The sequence below is a fragment of the Gouania willdenowi genome, chromosome 1, assembly GCF_900634775.1.
Source record: "Gouania willdenowi chromosome 1, fGouWil2.1, whole genome shotgun sequence".
NCBI classification, from domain to species: Eukaryota; Metazoa; Chordata; class Actinopteri; order Blenniiformes; family Gobiesocidae; genus Gouania; species Gouania willdenowi.
Window position 1 is genome coordinate 34,603,702 of NC_041044.1, and position 16,489 is coordinate 34,620,190.

Here is a 16,489-nt window from a genome sequence, read left to right on the forward strand (position 1 = left end):
TTGTAACTGAAAAATGTAATTGACCCCAACCCTAAATACAAGCATTGAGCATAATAAAGAATCAATAGTAGCACTGATTCAAGCCGAGCACTGTGCCTCACTGTTATTACAGTGCACACTTCAACTTGTAATTATATTTTGCATCGCATTAATCAACTTCCACTTCCACGAAACCTCATTTTATTAAAACAAAAACTGTGTCACGCACTCATCAATTTCTAAACACGTCACTCACCTACATGCAAGGACACGCATGGGCCCGTGAAAAGAGGTTGATTATTAGAACAAAGCCATTTATTTATTAAACCACATGTACCCACAGGAACTAATTGGATATGCATTGTTTGTGCCTGACTAATAGAAATTGAAAGCAAAAGGTTTTTTTTTTGGTTTTTTGTAAGGTGAGAACAGGTTTGGACTAGAACAAAACAGAGCTATCCTATATCTAGACATAAGGTTCTAGGCATGGTAAGATGACTATTTTTAGCATATAAATCACCCTCCTGATTCCTCTTGGCCTTTTACTAAGCTGCTGAGTGCTGAGAGGGTGGGAGGGTTGCCATTGCAGCTCATGGGGGGTAACCGTGCTATCGGTTAACACATCTGTCTGTGAGAAAGGATTGAAATGATAGCTTACATTTTGGACCACTGTTGCCTTTCAGACAGCCTTTCAATGGATGACAACTAAAACTGTGCTGCTGCAGTGATAACAGACGACAGTACCGGTACATCCTTTAAACCGGTCGGTCACCACTTTAAGAGTTACAATACCCAACGGCATTTCTTTTCAATGTAAATCATAAATCATTTCAAGCTAAATATTTACCTTGTCACACTTGATTTAGGAAAAGTCATGAAGGCACAGTTTTGTTTAACCGCCATAAGGGTCTTTTTCTTTTTCAATACGTGGAACACCCTACTGATAAGGAAACTTTTTCATGACAAAATGTAAAAAAAAAAATTAATTTGGACAATTCTTCAAATCTTGTAATTATAATAAAGTACAAAGAACAAAAGCTCTCAGGGCCACCCCCTCTATATACGAATATAATTATTTTTTTATCAAAAAAAAAAAAAAAAGGTTAATCAAAGTGTGACCTTTTAAAAAATAAAAAAATAAAATAAAATATTCCTATTCAAATCTCATAAAAATAACTATTGATAACTAATAATTTTAGAACAATAATAAAACTCTTTATTAATAAAGTGCAAGGAAAAAACTAAAATGTTTTCATGCTCATGCTAAATGAGCTAAATTTCAGCGATAGTTAAATAGTCAAATTGTGTCAATCTCTATTCAATCTTTAGTTAAGTTCACTGGTAAAGTGAACTAGTTTGTTAACCCAGAAAGGAACAAAGACAAATGGGTGTTAGCTACTGATATAATAGAAATCTTCTTAATTTCTAAGATGCACCACATGAACTACCGGAAAGACTCTAGTTTTTACCTTTACCAATCAAATAGTACAGCTATTGAGCTGTAATGTATTTATAATACTTCGTGATCTGGTCGCAATGCCACTACTGAATATTACATATGACAATCAGGGAGAAAAATGAAATACAATTGTTGTTTAATGTTTTTTAAATATCCTAAAAAACAAGTAAATGATGGCATATTCACTTCAGCATAAACATACCTGTTATGTGATAATTATTTATTTTTTCCTCCTAAATAAGGCTACATCCAGGGCTACGAAAGTGTATTGCATTCACTTGAAAGAATAAATAAATCAGAAATCAGTTTTTTCTGAAAATTTTTTTCATGTTTTTTGGACACATTTATTTTTTTTCTTCAGTTTTTTGTTTAATTTAATAAAGATCTACTTTTAACTTTGTTTAAGACACTGGGAGGCAGTTCTATCTTTAAGCCATACTGATGGCCTTACAATTAGTCTATTGATTTCACGCAGGCACCTGTGGACTTTGCGGCTGTTTAGAAGAAAAGCTCATTTAGATCTGAGGGACATAGCGACGTTTCTCCAGGATCAGTTGGACAGATATGGCGTGTTCCATGGAGATAAAATGATCCAATTTAAGTGCATTCAGGCTGGATACGTGGTCACTCAAGATACGATCAGGAGACTGCTGAAAATACTGGATCCGCACGGTGTGCAGCTAAGGCACCAGCATCTGTAGGATGGAGATTCTTGCAGGATTTCCAAGTATCTCGATAATTCAGGGGAAAAAAATTTCACAAAAAATAGAAAAAAATTAGCCTGAAAATCGGCAAACAAATTTGTCCGAAAAACAGGAAAAATTTACTCTGAAAAACAAACCAAAAAAAACAACTTATTCATAAAAAACAGATTTTTTTTTTTTTTTTTCAAGTGAAAGCAATACGCTTCCGTACAGGGTGACTGTGAATTCTTGATCCCGTTTGAGATGCCACTTATGATAGACAAACACCCACATCACTGTGCTGTCTGGCCTGAGGCAGTATGGGTTCATGCTGGTTTATGAAGCCTTCCATCTATTTAAAAAACAACTTGTAGTCCCGGTTCCTGCCCACTCACACGCATGGATGCTTCAGGGACCGACACATGCGAGTACTAGCTCATTAACATAGCTGTGCACACATGCTGTGAGTGACGTCTCCAAGGTCAGAGGACGACCGTCACATTAAAAGGAATTAAACACTATTGTTGTTGTATATATCGGTATTATATTTCTACATTTGTATTATTATTATCTGTCTTATTTAATTTTTTTTTCTACTGTAATGTGTGCAATTGTTTTTAATTCTTATTTAATTAACAGTCTTTCACTTAATTATGTAGGTTTTTCTTTCTTTCTTCAGTGTTTTTGAGCCTCTGTAATGCAAGTAAATTTCCCCTGGAATAAATAAAGTATTTCTGATTCTGATTCACAGGATTATTCTAATATTTTCTGACCTTTTCTTCATTCCATGTAAAGTTGTAGAGCAGCAACTCTGCTTTTTGAAAAACTTCTGCATTAAAATGTAATATAATATCAAAGACATAAAGATATATGAATTAAGGCTGTGCAATTGATTGAAATTTGATTATGATTATTACTTACTCAACGATTACTAAAATAACACAATTGAAGAAAAAAAAAACAAAAGTTGAAAAAAAAAAAAAAAAAAAAATAGATACACATAAGCATGCATTGCTAAATTTCAAGGCTAAAGCTAGCCGAGCCTGCAGTTGTGACGCTGCTGTTGGAAGCGAGGGGTCACGGGTTCACGTCCCGCTTCAGCCTTTTTTAAGACACATTTTTTGGACGTCGAGATGACTCTGGCGACAATATTACATTAAAAATCAATATAAAAGATTTGATACGAAGTGGCAGTCACTATCTTTATAGCCAGTGTAACAGGAGGGCTCTCTATGCAGCCATCCTATGCTGCTGCCACGTCTCCTCAGACACATTTTATTCATATTATTCACTGCTCGTCACGTCACTGAAGCAATAAACTGATGAAGCGACCGAAAACTGTGACTAATTACGGGTGATTTAAGCCAGTATAGTCACTGAAGACTGAACGCACCTTTAGATCAGGCTCATATTCCTCAAACACCGGCTTATTTCACCCATCAGGATGAATAAATCACTATCTTCCGAGTGGTTGCCATGGCAGCTCGAGTAATCTCTGATCCATTGATGATGGCTTTTTATCACGCACGTGCACGAAAGTAACCCAAGGTTTACATACTCAGGGTTGAATGACCAACTTCATACCAGCTGCAATGGAATCCGATACCCAGAGTTTCCCATCGTGGGGTATGTTGACCCAGAGTTTATGGATAGACTCAGAGTTTGTTAACCCTCCTTTATGGAATACCCCTCAGAAGTGCAGCAAAAATACTTGGTAAACAATGGGAATATTTTGGGTTTGATGATGAAGACCTAGAGCAGACATACAGTTGGCAACTGGTGGCCCGGGGGCCACATGTGGCCCTTTGTCTAATTTTCTGTGACCCCCAAAACAAAACTGTAATTCATGACGTTCTATGAAGAACAACATAACACACAAAACTCCAGAAACAGAAACAAAATGACAGCAAAATGCACAGTGTCTAGACAAGTACAAAAAAAAAAAAAAAACAATACAAAAAAAATGATGATGAAAAATGACAACAAAGAAACACTAAACAACCGCTTAAACACACAAAATGTCTACAAAAACAACAATATAAACAAAAGGGACTTCAGAGAAACACGAAATTACACAAAATAACAACAAGAACAGAACAAATATAACAAAAACACACATAATGATTTGAAAAACACACAAAAAGACAACAAAAACTTGCCATATTGATGACAAAATCTACAAAATGAATTCAAAAACTCACTGAGGGGCAAATTCACTAAAGGTTTAGGGGTATTAAAATGTGTGCAAACGTCACTCCACAAGCTAATAAGGAGTACAAACTCTGGGGAATGCACCCTCATTCCATTTAGCACGTTTCCCTCTGATGAATACGTAAAGTAGGAGGATAAATTAATGCAGTAGGTGCAATGCAATTCATCAAATCTGGAACTGTTTGCGGTGATTGTTTTAGCGCTGGAAAATAATACGACTGACAAGCAGGTGCAAACACACACACAGAGATCAGCTGCAGTAAATGTTGACACAAAACACAGCAGAGATGGAAAAAAAAAGCTTGAGTGAACCTTTCTAGTAAAATAAAACAATTCAAATAAAAGAATAGTCAATATTAACAGCCACTGAATGAGAAAATTAAGCGTGAGTAAAGTGTGTGTGAGGGAGAGGAAAAACCGTGTGTGGAGTCTGGTGTGTGTGTGACACGCTGTGGTGCAGAGAGGATGCTGTGCGCAGAGCTGCATGGATGTTGCTATGGACACATTGCTCCCGTGATGTTTTGAACGTCAAACTCTGGTGTCGTGTTGATGGAAGGAACATCAGGCTAGAATCAGCTGATCAGATGCGTAATTTACACCGTGATGGCACAATGTTCACATATGAGAGTGTGGTGACACACAGCTCACACCTGTTGGATGATGGTCAGTAGATCATCTTCAAATGGTGCAGACAGATTGACAGACTCTGTTGCTGTATTAACTTAGATCAATAACAGATCAATAGGACATTTCTGTCCAAATCTGCCTGTTTTTCATGGACTGATCAGAGCAAAGTTACAGTGCCTGAAGGAGCAGCCACATTAAATTAGGGGGAAAAATTACAATAAGTTTTTTTTTTTTTTACATGTTTTTTTGTTTATTTAGTTTGACAGAGAAATCCATCTGACTCCAATTTAACTTACTCAAATATCATTTTGTGCTTCTGTGCACTCACGTCTCCACATTGAATAAGCAAAAAGCTCTTTTAAATAGGGTGGTCTCCACCACTTCTGCATGTGCACTAATCATTGCTGCTATCTTAGTGAATTTCTCGCAGCAGGTGAAGAAACTGTGTCACCAAAGGATTTAGGGACACAACTGGTTTACCACCCTTTATTTCAGATGTCAGTGAATCCCCCCCTAAATGTCTAAAAACTAAAAAAAACCAAGAAAACCCACACGAGAGGACAACTAAGACAAAACCATTTGGTCTTTCCTGTATTAATGCTCAGATTTGTCATTCATCAAAACGCTGACGTGAATGTTGATAATGTGGCCCTTGGATGAGGCAATCATATTTTTGTGGCCCCCACTGTGATAGAAGTTGCTCATCACTGATGAGGGCAAAGACACATCACGTGCAAGAAGTGTTTTATTTTGTGCAAAAGTGAACATACTTGATTTTAGCGTTTGAAGGATTGTATTTATGTTTAAAGAATATATTTTACATTGTTTTGTAGAAAAAATAATAAACTTTTTGGTTGACAAATAATAATTTGAATAATCTTGATTTCAATCATGACCAAAAAAAATTGTGATTATTTTTATTATTTGTTTTTATCATCGAGCATCCCTAATATGAATATACTACATTGTGAAAAAGCAGGATAATGCGAGGACAATTTTCTGATCCCGCAGGAACAGTGACACTCGGATGATTGGAGGTCAAGTGGCGTTTCAGCTTCAACATTCTCTATTCATTAGTAATACTTTTGATGGTTGGAGGAGAACCAGCTGCCAGAGACTCACTGTAAACAAGCCACAGAGGGCCTGATGGAATGCACTGGTGTGCGTGTTGGTGTGTGCGAGTATGTTAAAGCTTAAGGGTGAAAAAAAAAAAAAGCATTCTAAATAGCAATGTGTTCTCATACATTATATGGTAGAACACTGTTTATTGTGTTCAGGATTGAATTCCAATAAAAGGGAAAGCAGCTGGTGTGTCAGCCCCAATGACTTTTGTCCTGAATTACCATGCGTGCACAATGACAAACTCAGTTTTAATTGCGATGCGTTTCGGGCACGCAATGTTTGCAGTTCAAAAGCTTTTCTTTTGGATATTAGTGGGCAGCATTTTCAGTGGCTCCAAATGATCTGGAAGTGACCTTTGGCCCTTCAACAAAGCCAGTTTAGTTTATGTTTAGATGAAGACGATTGTGAGCAAAAGCTTAAGTTATCTGTTTTGCATCAAACACAGCTTTTTAAAATGTTTTGCTGTAAACTTGGGATTATTGTTGTGCCTAATGTTGCTGAGTCAGCATGAAAATAATAGAGAAATGATGTCTTGAAAACAGCTTTTTTGTTTTTCACATATGTATATATATATATATGTATAATCTGCTTTTTAGTTGAAACTACATCAGACGCTCCTTCCCCATGAGTGCAGAAATGCATGGCTAGCTAAAGTCCGTTCCACATGCGCATGCTTCACTAACCAGCCTAACGCCTAATCTTATCTGACACCTGCTGCAGTGTGATTTCATGGGCACATTTTTTGTGTTTGCAGGCACGTTTGTGTCGACAGTAATCCCATTTTGATTTTACAGTAAAGCCCTGCGGCACTCCGCTGGACACGTCAACACTCAAACACCCAAAATAAACTCTGTACACTAAGCACAAGGACGCAGCATCGAGTTTCTTTGTGACCACGTTTATAGGGCACACAGTGGCCCGTGCTTTATGCATGTGTCAAATTTCAGTTCAGAAGTCAGCATGATGCAAAAGGAATTACACCAACATAATGAAAGGCTTGGTTTACATTTAGGCCAATAGTAATCCAACTTAGGGAAGGGGGGATTTGGTTGGATGGCGAGGGCAAGGGTGAGCACAGTGAAAACATGAGTGATGACATAACAGAGAGGTCACGGTGTGAAGAATGGGTTAGCAACCGCACTCAGAGCGCAAATCTCCTCTTGGCCAGATATTGGCAGTTATGTGGATCAGTGATTCTGATCACAAAACCATGATCATTCACACTTTAAAGGCTTGGAAGAAATTTCTATTCTTATCAAAAATTATGCAGTAGGTCAATGTTTCCCAAAGGGGGTTATGGCACTACAGAGGGTACTTGAGAGAGAGGAAAAATAACAAACGAAAGCATTAAAAATATGGAGTTATGTTTATTTTTAGTTAAAAATGATAATCATACCAAATATTAACAGCAACTTACAAAACGACAACAGAAACACACAAAATAAGATGATATAATAATGAATTTTAAGCTGTTGAATGTTTTCTGTAGAGCAAATTGAGTTGCCTTGTGTATGAAATGCGCTATACAAATACATTTGCTGTGATAAAATATAATGAATAATTAAGACAACAGACAAACAACAACAAAATACACAAAATGACACCAAAAACACACAAAAAGACACAAGTCTTCGTCCCACATTAGGGAAAGATGACCGGAAATGATAAAAAAACTATAGAAATAAATCTATTCAGGAGGCACTTAATACTGTTTCATTCCATCTATTTACAGAATGAGATTCTTCAAAATGTGTGTTATTAGTAGGGTGTGTATTGCCTGGCATCTGGTGATACGATTTGTATACCGATACATAGGTCATGATACGATACAATACTATATATCGCGATATTAAAGTATTAGGCAATTATTGCGATTTTCTTTTCTTGACTTAAGAAACAATTAACCCGTAAATGTGTACACCTTCATTACAGAACATTATGTATGAAATATATTTTATTGGCATATTTTACATTCAAAACATTGGCTTTAACATGCCATGTGGCAAAAAAAATATAACATACAATCTGCCTGTGGCTTTTAAACCAACTTTGACTTTAGTGCAACATGACTTTAATGCAACTTAACTGAGGTAGATGCCTAGAACAAACAAATAAATGCAGAAAGTTTAGTACTTTATTTTTTAGAGTTTTTTTTTTTTTTAAAAAACACAAGCTGGGGAAAAAAAGAAAACATTTTTTTTTCTTAAATAATAAAAAATCAATATGGATGCATTTTGAATCGATCTGAGAATCGCGAGACGTAATATCGCCATATATTGGAAAATCAATTTTTTTCAACACCCCTACTTATTAGCATCATATAGTATATCGTAAAAGTAATCATTTCTGACAAAAATCGTACGTCTGCGTGCTGTCTGTGCCTTATAATGAATTATTTTAGTTAATAAAACCCCAGAAAACAAAATCTTGGCGGTCACCCCCTCCAACTCCAATCACAGGATTTAGAGAATGGAGGGGTGCGCTGAGCCCACATAGGAGCCTCCTCATTGGCTGCCATGATATATAGTGAAGCGCGTGCACGATGCTGACACGTATCTGTGACAACGACATTTATTTTCTGCAACAACATACAAACTAGGAGAAGCTTGGATGCAACTTCAGACTGTCATCCTATGAGTGTGCACGTTCAGCACTCATGGGCGACTTCGTGCACTTCCAGAGGAGGAGACTGGGAGGGATTATCAGAGTGGGGGGCGGGATTTACGGTTCTAATTCAGCCATGCCCCTCTGTCATGGTTCAAGATTCAAGTAGCGCATCATTTTTTTTTTGTTTTGTAATACACAATACACATATTGCCAATCCTTTCTGTTTTTCAACAGTAAAATTAAACCCAAGGCACTGAAACAAGGGTCAAACAACGAGAAGGATAAATGTTTCCAAAGTTTTTACACTGGACCTGAAATATTTAATCAATATTGTAAAACAAACAAACAAAAACTGACTTTTAAAATTCCTACATAAAAAAGAAAGAAAGAAAGAAAAAAGAGTGCTTTATTAAATAACTAATGTTTTAATTTACGAATCTAATTATAGTTCTCACAAATTCTAAAGCAAACCAGAAGCAAAGCTGCCTCGCTCGCAGTGAATTATATGTTCTGTATATGAGGGTAATTTTGAAATTTTGGACCATAAATTGGTTCTATGAGCAGCACAGTGTCGTTAGCACATAAGTGTGTATGTAGTTCTACATTTTAATTGTTACTTGTAGCCTGGAGGACAGCCTAAAATCTAAAAACATTCAAAAAGAATCTAAATGGCCCTGAAAATGCAGATTAGCATCTTAATCAGTTAAGGCAAAATTGAGACGCCTATGGCACACATGATGCAATCAGTTTAATCTTACTTTCCATTCTCCAATAGCGACGCTGAAAGAGTAAATGTCTCAAAAATAAACACCTGTTCTCATTAGAACCTGCGGGAGTTGAACAAACTAATCTCCTGCTGACACAATGAGCACTTTCAATTCTCCAAAAGCTTGTTTTTAGGAAAAACACTTCAGATTGACTGAAGCCTTATTCACACCTCCTAACAACCTGTTCTACTGATTATATTTACTCTACCTAAAGCAAAACAAATAAAATAAAAAAGTACTGTAATGTATATATATATACATATAAAGAAAAAAGGAAGGAATGGAAAAGAACATTTTCTGTTTATCTTTTGTTTTGTGTGTTTAAACTTGGACAAGACTAATGACTATAATCAAATGATTCTATTTTTTTTTCTATCTTGGTGCCTGCTGTTCTCAGTTGTAACTAGGGCTGAACAATTTTGGAAAATAATATAATTGCAATTTTTTCCCCTCAATATTGCGATTGAATATGCAATTATTTTTTCAAGGGCCTCTTGTCATGTATTTTTCAATGAACACAAACAATAAATCAATCTGTTTCATAATAAACAATTTCAGAATCATTTCAACTTTAAAGAAATATAAATATATTTTTTTCAAGCACAGATTACAACAATAAAGCAAACAAATCTGTGGCTTTACCTCTTCAACATATCTAACTTCACGTTTCATGAAACATGTGAACTGCACTTGTTAAGCACTGTGAATTGAACAGGACAGTCTATCAATAAAAACAATAAACAGATGTAAAAAAAATAAAATGAAGCTTACTAATATCTAGTTAGTAACATCACACATACCAAAGCGCAGGAAAAGTAAGGAGAACTAATATCTGCTTTAACCAATTGGACGTTTTTTTGGTAAATCCAACTTCCAACGACCTTTGACAGCATGTGCAGACAAAAAAAATAAAAATAAATAAAAATAAATCGCAGCCTTTGCGATTTGAAAATCGTGTTTTATGATATTGTGGTAATATCGCAAATGCAATTAATCGTTCAGCCTTAGTTGTAACCCTTGTAAGTTGTTATAATTTGTCATCAGTTTGCTTGCTGCTTGGTTGTCATGGGTTAAGGCATCAATAAGTAATATACTTCAGTTTTTTGCTATTTTCTTTTCTGTGTAAAGGCTCGTTTTAATGACTGAACAAAGAATAAACTAACTAACTTCACATAATTTGGCCGTCAGAAGGTTAGAAATTTCAAAATTTTCTGGAAGGAAGATGTGCCCCCTACAAAACTCGTGAACCTCACAATCCCAGTACGCTGGTGAGAACCCTGACTTGTAATTTCAATCAAGTAACAGTATTTCAACTTGAGTAGGATAAATCAGTGCTCTTTACACGTCTGGTTATAAATATGTGGTCCTGCTCTGTTTTCTTGAGGTCAGTTGAGTTTGTATCCAAGGAGGAAAAGGACACAGAAAGAGTCCCATGATGTTACAAGGTAACTTTGTTACACTGTCACAGCCCTCTGTGCACTAAACAGCCCCGGGGGGAGGAGTAAAGTGACTGGGTGTTCACATGTGGGCACAGGAGTGTCTGTCTGTCTATGTGCATGTGTTGCTTGTAGAAATCAGTGTGATGAAGACTTTTAGACTGCCCAGGGTATGATGTGCTGCACTGGTTAATGATGCAGTAACTCTACACTGGTAAAAACAAAGAAAACATCAGACAACCCCCCCTCCCCCACATCCGTTGTGGAACAGAAAGCTCTTGAATTATTGATGGCCTTGTCCTGTACAGTATCAAACCTGCTCCCACTTCAGGTAATGCTACACCAGCAGTTAAAGGAAACCATTTTGCTCGACTAAGTACATTGAAATGACTTATTGATATACCGACATGGCTTTTACTTACAGGTGATATGAACAGTGGTATGTACTGTATATACATATGCAACCAGTGCCACTTTAATCCCAATCCTTGTGATATTGGTAGTGTATAAACTGAAATCATTTTTTTTAACAACCTTGGAGTTGGGACGTAATTTGGGTCATCTGGAATTAAAATGGGGTCACCTGAAATGTCTAGTACACGGTGAAAACTATTTATTATTTATTTTTTTATTATCATTCTTTTTCCAAATAACACATCACACGCAATAAATATCAAACAACTGTCTATTCCTTAATCTTTCTCAAATACACATTTAGTTCAAATAAAATGTAGTGTAAAAATATGGTGCATCTTTGTCACTTTGTGCACTAATCCTGGCTACTTATTATTATTATTATTATTAATTTTATTTAAAAGTACCCAAGGACACTTTACAATAAAAAAAAAGAATAATATGTAATATAATCATATATAATCATATAATAAACATGACCAAAAATTAATTCTAGGGAGGAAAAAAAAATGTTTTCTAATAATAATAATAATAATAATAATGCATCAATTTTATATAGTGCTTTATCATAGACACTCAAAGTCACTTTACAGAATTAAGGCATTACTCTTTCACTCCACACTTAGTGGTGGTAAGCAACTATTGTAGCCACAGCTACCCTGAGGCAGACTGACGGAAGCGAGGCTGCCAGAGTGCGCCATCGGCCCCTCCGACCACCACCAACACTCACTCACACACTATACTTCTATACTTTAATCTTCCTCAAATGTCACTTTGTGCACTGATCCTGGCTACTCTGTATTTGTAACACACTTTATTATTATTATTCTTAATAATAATAATAATAATAATAATAATAATAATAATAATAATAATAATAATAATAATAATAATAATAATAATAATTAATTTTATTTAAAAGTGTCCAAGAACACTTTACAATAAAAAACAAAATAATAAGTAATATAATCATATATAATCATAGAATAAACATGATAAAAAATTTATTCAAGGAACAAAATGGGGTTATGACCTGGAAAAAAGGTTGGGAACCACTGACTTAAATGTTTGATACTTTTCAACAAAAGTGAGAAAGACAAACAATAATGTGAACCGTGCCATGTTAAATCACTTGGATAAACAACAATGGCGCTTATTATTCACAGTGTAAAAACTTACAACTGTTGATGCACAGAGGACTTTGTTTTTGCAGGTTTATATAAACAAACCAAGGGGAACCTTTCTGAAGTGTCCTTGTTGGAAATGTTGGGCACACATTCATTCATCTTTTTTTGAGACTTATACAAAACATAAAAAGATGAGCTTTCATTCTACACGTATAACCTTGATATTTCTTCCTGGGTTGCATGACAGCGTGCATCCATGTGTAGTTGCCATTGGCAACAGCAGCGCTACTGTGAGCGCACTGAAATGGCATCAATATATATTGATGGGGCAAGACATAAAATTACAGTGTTTTTCAATTCATGTAATCACAGCAAAATAATTGTCTATTTTCTAAAAAAAAAACATTCAGGGAATCGAAGATTGTTTTAAGAGGTCTGAAATATTAGATTTGTATGTGTTAGTGTATATTCTACCTAGAGTGTGATTGGTTTAATCCCCCCGTCTCCTTGACAATAGATGGATGTGGATATTGACCAATAATTCACATCAATGCAATTCAACCCAGTAGAGTGGGGTGTTTTTCAAATAGTCTAGAAATGATAGATGACATATTGTGATAGTTAGAGAATAAAGTGTAGAAAAAACGGTTTGATATATTTGACATTATATTTGGACATATTTGATAAAAGACAAAGGAAGGAAGCTTGATGAATTTATTTCTATTCAATAGAATAACTTTGGCAAGGGAGAGTCAGGTGTGCCAATACAAGCAATTAAATCAGTTACTATTAGTGTGATCTGAAAATGACGCGACATCTTCTAGCATTTGGACAACATTAACTGGACAATAGGTAATCAGAACAAACAGGGACTCAATTGAAACATCTATCCGAGCAATTCAACTAAACGCTCAAAACATTTTATTAGGATTTTTGCGACTATGAAAAGCAAACTCAACTACCTAAATGTAGCCACTGCAAGTGCATCCGTACTTATTGCTTGAATAGCCAAAAAAAAAAAAAAAAAACAGCTTTACTGTTAATAAATTAAGGACAAATTATTTTTGAGCAAATTAACAAAAGTGTTCATTAATGGAGACAAACATGTGCCATGGTTCTGTTAGTTCCCGGTCAAATACATGCATTTAGAGGTACAAAAGGCTTACTTAAAAACCCTAGATTACACCAAAATGTCATTAACACATTTTACCCTGGGGTCAATCTGACAATCTTGCCTCAGTAAAAATATTTTTCAGAAAATTGTTGACCAAGTTTTCGTGTCAAGCACTTAGTTTATTTGTTGAATACATAAATAACCCCTTAATAATGAAACCATGTCCTGTTCTCTAGCGTCACCATCAGGCGAAATTTTTATATTAGAAGTTTTCAATAGTTTTCATCCAAATCTTCTCAAATTCACTGACAACATTAATGACCACAAGAGTATGAACCCTATTGAACCCTGTATTTTGGAAATGTTTTAATTTGGGGTGCGCATTAGTGACTCTCGCAGAATGAACCATATTGATTGATGTTGATGACCCCCCCCCTTTCCTCTTGTAAACATATTTATTTACTTATTTATATCAACTTTTTCTATAACATATTTGGGGTCATTCACTATAAAGTTTCAGACACATTCTCCCCTAAGTCACTTTCACTGTGAAAGAGCTGTTCCAAAACCTCAATGATGGTAAACCTTTTTCTGAGGAAATTTTTAAGAGAGAGAGAGAGAGAGAGAGAGAGAGAGAGAGAGAGAGAGAGAGAGAGAGAGAGAGAGAGAGAGAGAGAGAGAGAGAGAGAGAGAGAGAGAGAGTGTGCAGATTGCAATACACACAGAGGTCAATGAGGAATTATATGGAGCAAGCTTTTATATGTTTGCTCCTTCATTAGTTTGCATGAATTACCAATGTCATTATGGGAATACCTCACCCTCTACAGCGTGGGAAATATCAGTTCTACTTTGTCAGGTGTGACTAGTAGGTCACACATACACTGGAAAGTTCTTATGACAATGTTTTTGCCCCATCAAATTTGGGAAAGTTATGAAATATGAAGCAAAACAAACAAAAAGCAACTATATCCATTTTTTGACTGATAAATATTAATTGGGGTCAAATAGACCCCAATAATAATAGGGCAGTTGATTGCTTTAACATACAAAAAAAAATTGGATTAATGCATTAAGTGGCTTTTTTTCCTTTTTTTTTAACTAAAAGATTTACCACATTACAGAATTACAGCAAGTAAAAAAAATGCATATCATTTGAACTATCATAGCTCATTCACTTTCCTGAGCCCTTAGCTTGTTTAAATCAACAGTCTCCTTGTTATGTCATTACAGCCTAGGTGGCATCCATTGAGTGCTCTATTTAAAGAGTCAGGGTTGATGAATTTGAATAACGCACTGACGTCTTCAGTTACAGAAGCTGGTCGGCCTCGACACTGCGAGGCTATGAATGGACAGCGAGATAAAAGAAGTGGAACTGGAGTTTTCTGCTTTGAGAGCTGGCACCAAACAGTGAATAAAACATAAAACGTATGGACCTCCTTCAACGTGTCTTGGAGGCAATCGTGTTTGTTTTTGCAAAGCATATAAAACCATCACTTGCTCTGCAGAAAATTTATTCAATACATGCAATTTTCAATGTGAACTTGGCAGATGCATTATCTATACATTAATATTTTTTATTTTAACACCAAAAATATGACTGATCATCAATCCTCCTCTATTCTACTAAATAAGTCATAATAATGTGATAACACACATTTTAAAGAATCTAAATGTATCCTATAGTTTTTATCAATTCTGGTCATCAACCTCCTGATGTAGGACCAAGACTGACCTTTTTGTTTTCAGTTTATGTTCTAATCAAGATCAGTTCCATTATCATTTTGTGTGAGATTTTTGTGTCATTGTGTGTTTTTCTGTTGTCATCTTGTTGTTGTTTGTCTGCCCTTTTCATTTTTCAGTATATTTTTCTTGTTTTTCTTTTCTTGTGATCTCGTGTATTTTTCCTCTCATTTAGTGTGTGTTTGTTGTCGTTTTGTGTGTTGCTGGTAATGGTATTTCTCTCTCTTGATGTGCGTGTTTTTGGTGTCATTTTGTGTATTTTGTTGTTGTTTATTATTCGGTATATTTTTTTTTTATCTTATTTTGTATGTTTTGGTTGTCATTTTGTGAGTTGCTTGTAAGTTTTAACATGCTTATCATGTTTAACTAAAAACAAACATTATAAATGTGTTTAGACAGGCAACAATATTCAAATTTATGTGAAATCTTTAAATTGGTCATTGGAGAATTGCATGCCTCTATATGTAAGCTAACACCCAATAGTCTAACTTCAGCAGTGTATAACTAATAAGATTTATTTTATTTGATATTTGATGATGCAGAGGGAATTACACCACGGATGGATGGATGGATGGATGGATGGAGTATGTACGTACGTATATTAATTGCACAAACCTTCAAAGGAATACATTACATTTCAGCCTATAAATACAAACAGCTTTTCATCACTGCAATTTACTGGGAAAACGATTAACTGGGACCATGTGAGAGTGATTTTAAAATAGTCTGGACTCCTACAGGCTTCCAGGCGCTGACTCATGAAGTAAAATACCTTAGTCACTTTAAATAAAGTTGGTGTCCCGTCACTCATCTGGCACACCGACAATGAAGGAAATAAATTTGCCACCTGCGGCTATTAATAAATCACTAGCTGAACGTAACATTTAAATGCTAATTTTTATAGAAGAGGGTTTTCTTTATTTAGATTTTTTGACAGAAACCCAAAAAAAAAAAAACAACAAATAATTCCAGCAAGTTCATTTTGTCTTCTTTTTTGAAATAATGTGCTATGTTTTTATTTATTCAGACAATTATTTTCAGGAAATGTACTTTAATCTCCTGACATGTTTCGATAGCCAACTGTCAGTCTTCCTTAGAGGCATCTACTGATCAACAGGGATGAGGGAAGATTTTTACTCTCCAGCACCTGGGACTCTCTTCATCAGACACCGTGAAAGAACTCATAAGCGATCAGTAGATGCC

The 16,489-nt window shown here is 35.4% G+C and overlaps 1 protein-coding gene across 2 annotated transcripts in view; it reads right to left on the reverse strand.

The window, feature by feature from the left end:
- Positions 1-16,489, reverse strand: part of prkcaa (protein kinase C, alpha, a) — a 177,474-nt gene that overhangs the window by 97,069 nt on the left and 63,916 nt on the right. The window lies entirely within an intron of this gene.